Source organism: Micromys minutus, assembly GCF_963924665.1.
Source record: "Micromys minutus genome assembly, chromosome: X".
NCBI lineage: Eukaryota > Metazoa > Chordata > Mammalia > Rodentia > Muridae > Micromys > Micromys minutus.
Genome location: NC_137970.1, coordinates 20,424,605 through 20,431,826, shown reverse-complemented (window position 1 = coordinate 20,431,826; position 7,222 = coordinate 20,424,605).

Here is a 7,222-nt window from a genome sequence, read left to right as displayed (position 1 = left end):
TTAACAACATAGGCTGAATCTGAAATTAAATTGAATGCAAAATGGCATTTTAAAAATACCTCAATTACAATCTTTAACTCTACAATTTGGGAGGATGCCGGCTGAAATTGACATAATACAGGATTTTTGTGTTCAATCATATATCCCCGCAGCTTGTTTTAGAACTATCTGTGAATATATTTGGTGCTCCTCTAAGTGGACAAGGGGAAGTTATCCTAGGAAAAACCACAGGACGTTCCTTAAAAAAAATGACAATAGCAGGTGCTTTGGATAATTATTATCTATCATCCCATCAAACCCACAATGCAATATAGCCCATTCATCCACAGTGCCACATAAGGTCTTATCCTGTTGACTGGAATATAGTATTATGAGCGATGCTGGAGGCATGCCAAAAAATTGTAAACATTGTTGGATCCCAGTCTGAGCCAGCCTATGATAATTGTAAGGAGGAGGGGCAGATGGTATCTCCCAGGGGGGGTTCTTCTTCCTCCCTGAGCTGTAATTTTTTCTTCCCCTTTCTCCATTTCTCTCTCAGAGACTGTTTTTCTATCCTCTCTATTAAAGCCTGTAATTCCTCATCGGTGTCCGACCATTCTGTCTGTCTCTTCTTTGCTCCCTACTTCCTCAGATCTCTCCTCTTGGAGCATCTATAGGGCAACCTGCCCCTTCTCTACTGCCTCTTTGCAGCATTCCTGGTCTTCAAGGCAGCTACGCACCAGCCTCCACACAGGCCAGACTCCGGGCTTTAACATCCCTTGGTCCCAAGTGAAATTCAGATCCTTCCCTACCTTATCCCAGCACGCCACAGTTAGGTTTCCTGAGACTTCGAACCAAGGAGTAATGGAATCACACTCATTCAAAAACCTTTATAGTGTGCTCTTCTTCATTTTGACAAGTGTAGCTCTTAAAGATTCAGAAAAATTTGATGAGACTGAGGAGTTCCCATCCTAAATCTTTTACTTTCGGTTTGCTGCTGCAGCGAAAACCCTTTCGCTTTCAGTTTGCTGCTGCTGCAAACTTCCTTGCTCTATGCCCAAGACTTTATTGCCGCTTGTTTCCTTGGTCTTTATGGTCCTACCTTACCTTGGGAACTTTCCAGTGCTTTCCTGACTTCAAGAAGTTCTGATCTTGAGTGGAGGTTCCTGCGACCACTTGTCGTGACCAATCTCGACCAGCAAGGAAGACACCACCCGGGGAAGATCTTCTTCAAGCAGTTTATTCAGGAACCTTGTACAAGCTTCTTCTGACCCCAGGAGAGGGAAGGGAGCAAGCTACATACTTTAGACTGGCAAACCATAAGCTGCCACGTGGGCAGTGCAGATAGGATGTAACCATGTGGAAGTCAAGGAGCAAGGCAAGTGCATCCAAATAAGGAGTTGTTTATCACAGGGAGCACTCGCATTCAGGAAGGCTGAAGGCCGAGGTCGGCGCCATCTTTGGGGCATGGCACAGGGCAGCTCCCTACAAAGTAGGTTCCAAGAGATGTGCTGGTTATTGCTACAAGGCAGTAAAAAGTGCTTGTCTTATTTCTCCTTTTCTCCTTATGTAAGCCTACATCAGAAGTTTTCTTCTACCTGGATTTGGAACTTGCTCTGTGCTAGGTTGGCCTTGAATCAATACATTTGTGTACGTCTGTTTCCTGGGATTAAATTCATGTAATAATCCTTTTGTGTCTAAGTTTTTCTTGGCCATTATAACTCAAGATCTGGATCCAAAGCATATGTAATAATATGTCAAGATCCAGGACAGAAGCCTGTGTCTTCCAGCCTCATGATTTGTATTACATGTGTACTCTCCATTTTAGGATTGCAGTTCATTCTATAGGTATTCAAGTTGACAACCAGGAATAGCCATCAAAGTAACCAAAACAAAAATCATCCAGTGTTTCAGCAATTATAGTTTGTCACTATCAATTTGCCATCTGTGTTTAAGGGCCAGTTAAGCATAAAATCTACAGTAAACCCACTTCCTTTTAGAATGAATCATATTCTTTCATTCTATTGAATTACTTAATTTTTATTTTACTTAAAAATTGCTTCTTATGGCCCTCAAAAATTGCAGTGACTGCATTCCAATCAAAATTGATGTGTTCTCATTAGGACTAGCAGTCTGTCCCCAAGTTGCCAGGTGCCCAGAAGAGCCACAGGAGGGTTCTCACAACTGGCCCAGAGGGAGTTCGCACTTCCTCTCCACTGTCTATCCTGGGATGGACCACCCTGACCTCTTAGGGTGCAGGCAGTGGGGCTGCTTGGGGACAGACACTTCTGGCCCAAGAATAGAACCGGCCCATTTATAGGACTGTGCACTGCCGTCAGAACTCATAGTCTACCCAGAGAGGTGAACACACTGGAGCAATCTTTCTCTTGATCCCGTGGGCCCACAGACCCACAAGAGAGGCAAATTCCAGTCAGAGACAACAAGATCACCTAGGAGCACCAATAACTAAATGGCAAGAGGGGAGCACAAGAATCTAAGAAACAAAAACCAAGACAACTTGACAAAATCAGAACCCAATTCTCCCAACATGGGAAATAATGGAATCAGAAAAACAAGATTTAGACTTAAAATCGTACTTCATGATGATGATGGAGATCCTTGAGTAGCTTATAAATAACATAACTTAAAGAAGTAGTGGAAAGCCAGAACACACATAAACAATTTGAAGCCCTTAAAGAGAAAACACAAAAATCACTTAAAGCTCTACTGGAAAGGACAACTAAACAGGCGAAGAAATCATAAACAGAAAAAGAAACAATGAAGAAATCACAAAAGGAGACAACCTTAAAGTTGGAAAACCTAGGAAAGACATCTGGAGTCATAAAATTGAGCATTACCAACAGAATACAAGAAACAGAAGAGAGAATATCAGGAGCAGAAGACACCATAGAAAACATTGACACAACAGTCAGAGAAAATGCAAAAATAAAAAAAAAAAGCATCAAACCCAAAACATCCAGGAAATTCAAGACACAAACAGAAGACCCAATCTAAGGATAATAGGTATAGAAGTGAGTGAAGACTCCCAACTAAAATGTCCAGTAAAAGTCTTCAACAAAATTATAGAAGAAAACTTCCCTAACCTAAAAAAAGATGACCACAACCATACAAGAAGCCTACAGAACCACAAATAGATTGAACCAGAAAGGAAATTCTTCCAGACACAAAATAGTCAAAACAACAAATGTTCAAAATAAGAAAGAATACTAAAAGCACTAAGGGAAAAGGAACAGGTAACATAGAAAGGCAGGCCAATCAGAACTACACTAGACTTTTCAACAGAGACTATGAGAGACAGAAGATCCTGGACTGATGTCATATAGACTCAGAAAACACAAATATCATCCCAGGTTACTTTATACAGCAAAACTCTCAATTACCATAGATGGAGAAACTAAACTATTCCAGGACAAAACCAGATTTGTACTATGTCTGTCCACAAATCCAGCCCTACAAAAGATAATAGAAAACTCAATCACAAAAAGGGAAACTTCACTCTAAGAAAGCAAGAAATTAATCTTCTTGAAGCAAATCCTAAAGAAGAAAAGTAACCAAACATAATTCTACCACAAAAACAAAACAAAACAACAGGAAACAAAAATCAGTATTCATTAATATCGCTTAACATCACTGGACTCGATTTCCCAAAAGAAAGACAGACTATCAGACTGGATATGTAAACAACATCCAGCATTTTGCTGCATACAACAAACTCATGTCAGCAACAAAGTCAGGCTCTACTTCAGTTTAAAATGTTGGGAAAAAAACTTTCCAAGCAAATGATACTAAAAAACAAGCTGGAGTAGCCACCCTAATATCAAATAAAATTGATTTTTAACCAAAAGTCATAAAAAAAGATAAGGAAGGACACTTTTTACTCATCACAGAAAAAAATATATCAAGATGAAATCTCAATCCTGAACATCTATGCTCCAAATCCAAGGGCTCCCACATTCATAAAAGAATCTCTACTAAAGCTCAAAGCATTTATTGTGCCACACACAATAATAGACAGAGACTTCAATATTTCACTCTCATCAATGGACAGATTGGGCAATGAGAAACTGAATAGAGACACAGTGAAACTACAGAAGTTATGAACAAAATTGATTTAACAGACATCTACAAAATATTTCATTCTAAAATAAAAGAATATACCTTCTTCTCAGCACCTCATGCACCTTTTCTAATATTGACAATATAGTAGGTCACAAAACAGTCCTCATCATAGATAAGAAGATCTACATAATCCCATGCAACCAATCAGATCAACATGACCTAAGGCTGGTCTTCAATAACAAAAAAAAATGGACAAAAAACCCACATACACATGGAATCTGAACAATGCTCTACTCAATGATAGCTTGGTAAAGGAACAAAAAAAGAAAGAAATCAAAGACTTCTTAGAATTTAATGAAAATGAAGGTGGAACAAAGGTAAAATTATAGAATACAAGGAAAGCAGTGATAAAAGGGAAACTCATAGCTGTGAGCACCTCCAAAAAGAAACTGGAGAGAGCATACACTAATAGCTTGACATCACATCTGAAAGCTCCAAAACAAAAAGAAGCAGATACACCCAAGAGGAGTAGACAGCAGGAAATAATCAAACACAGAGCTGAAATCAACCAAATATATACAAAAAGAACAATACAAAGAATCAATAAAACCAAGAGCTGGTTCTTTGAGAAAATCAACAAGATTTATAAGCCCTTAGAATGACTAACTAGAGGGAAGAGATAGTACCCAAATTAACAAAATCAGAACAACAGAAAATGAGGAAATAAAGAAATCATCAGATCCTACTACCAAGTCCTATACTCAACAAAAATGGAAAATCTACAGGAAATAGACAATTTTCTAGACAGATACCAGGTACCAAAGTTAAATTCGGATCAGATAAACCACCTATACCACCACATAACCTCTAAAGAAATAGAAGCAGTCATCAAAAGCCTCCCAATCCAAAAAAAAAAAAAAAAAAATCCCAGTTCCTGATGGTTTTAGTGCAGAATTCTATCAGACCTTCATAAAATACCTAATACCAATACTCTCCAAACTATTCCCCAAATTAGAAACAGAGGAAATACTACCCAAACTTATTATTTGAAGCCACAAATATGCTCATTCCTAAACCACACAAAGACCCTACAAAGCAAGAGAAGTTTAGACCAATTTCCCTCAAGAACGTCGATGCAGAAATACTCAAGAAAATTCTTGCAAACCAAATCCAAGAACACATCAAAATGATCATTCACCATGATCAGGTGGGCTTCATCCCAGGGATGCAAGAACAGTTCAATATTTAGAAATGCATCAATGTCACCCACTATATAAACAAACTCAAAGAAAAAAAGCCATATGATCATCTCTTTAGATGCTGAGAAAGCATTTGAAAAAATTCACCACCCCTTCATTGTTAAAGACTTTGAAAGATCAGGAATTTTAGGCGCATACTAAAATATAGCAAAAGCAATATACAGCAAACCAGTAGCCAACATCAAGCTAAATGGTTTGAAACTTGAAGCAATCCCACTAAAATCAGGGGCTATACAAGGCTGCCCACTCTCTCCCTACCTATATAATATAGTACTGGAAGTATTATCCAGAGCAATCAAACAGCAAAAATAAATCAAAAGGATATAAACTGGAAAGGAAGAAGTCAAAATATCACAATTTGCAGATGATATGATAGTATAATTAAGTTACAAAATAAATTCCACCAGAGACCTTTTACAGCTGATGAACACCTTCAGCCAAGTGGCTGGATATAAAATTAACTCAAACAAATCCATAGCCTTCCTCTACTGAAATGCTAAACAGGCTGAGAAAGAAATTAAAGTAACAACACCCATCAAAATAGTCACAAAGAATATAAAATATCTTGGATTGACTGTAACCAAGCAAGTGAAGGATCTCTGTGACAAGAACTTTAAATCTCTGAAGAAGAAAATTGAAGAAGACTTCAGAAGGTGGAAAGATCTCCCATGCTCATGGATTGGAAAGATCAACATAGTAAAATGGCCATCTTGCCTAAGGCAATATACAGATTCAATGCAATCTCCATCAAAATTCCAACTCAATTCTTCATAGAATTAGAAAGAGTAATTTGAAAATTCATCTGGGATAGTAAGAAACCCAGGATAGCAAAAACTATTCTCAACAATACAAAAACTTCTGGAGAAATCATTGTCCCTGACCACAAGCTGTATTACAGATCAATTGTGATAAAAACTGCATGGTACTGGTACAAATACTGGAATGTAGATCAATGGAATAAAAATGAAGACCACATATGATCATTTGAATTTTGACAAAGGAAGTAAAAACATTCAATGGAAAAAGGACAGCCTCCCCAACAAATGATTCTAGTTCAACTGGCAGTCAGTATGCAGAAGAATGCAAATCAATCCTTTCTTATCTTCTTGTATAAACGTAATGTCCAAGTGAATCAGAGACCTCCACATAAAACCAGGTATAGATATTTTCAAATAGAACGGAAAGTGGGGAAGAAATTAGAACACATAGACACAGGGGAAATTTTCCAAAACATGACAACACTGGTTTATGCTCTAAGACCAAGAATCAACAAATTGGACCTCATGAAATTGCAAAACTTCTGTAAGGCAAAGGACACTGTCAAAAGGACAAACCTGCAACTAACAGATTGGGAAAAGATATTTACCAGTCCTACATCTGATAGAGGGCTAGTATCCAATATATACAAAGAATGTAAGAAGTTAACCTCTAGAAAATCAAATAATCTTATAAAATGGGGTACAGATCTAAACAAGGAATTCTCAATTGAGGAATATTGAATGCCTGAGAAGCACCTAAAGAAATGTTTAACATCCCTAGTCAGCAGGGAAATGCAAATCAAAACTACCCTAAGATTCCATGTCATATCAGTCAGAATGGCTAAGATAAAAACCTCAGGTGACAGAAGATGCTGGCAAGTATATAGAAAAAGAGGAACACTCCTCCACTGTTTGTGAGATTGTAAACTGGTACAACCATGCTGGAAATCAGTCTGGCGGTTCCTCAGAAAATCGGACATAGTAGTACCTGAGGACCCTGCTATACCACTCCTGGGCATATATCCCAAAGAAGCTCCAACATCTAACAAGGACACATTTTCAACCATGTTCATATCAGCCTAATTTATAATAGCCAGAAGCTGGACAAATCCAGATGTCCTTCAACAGGGGAATTGATACAGAAAT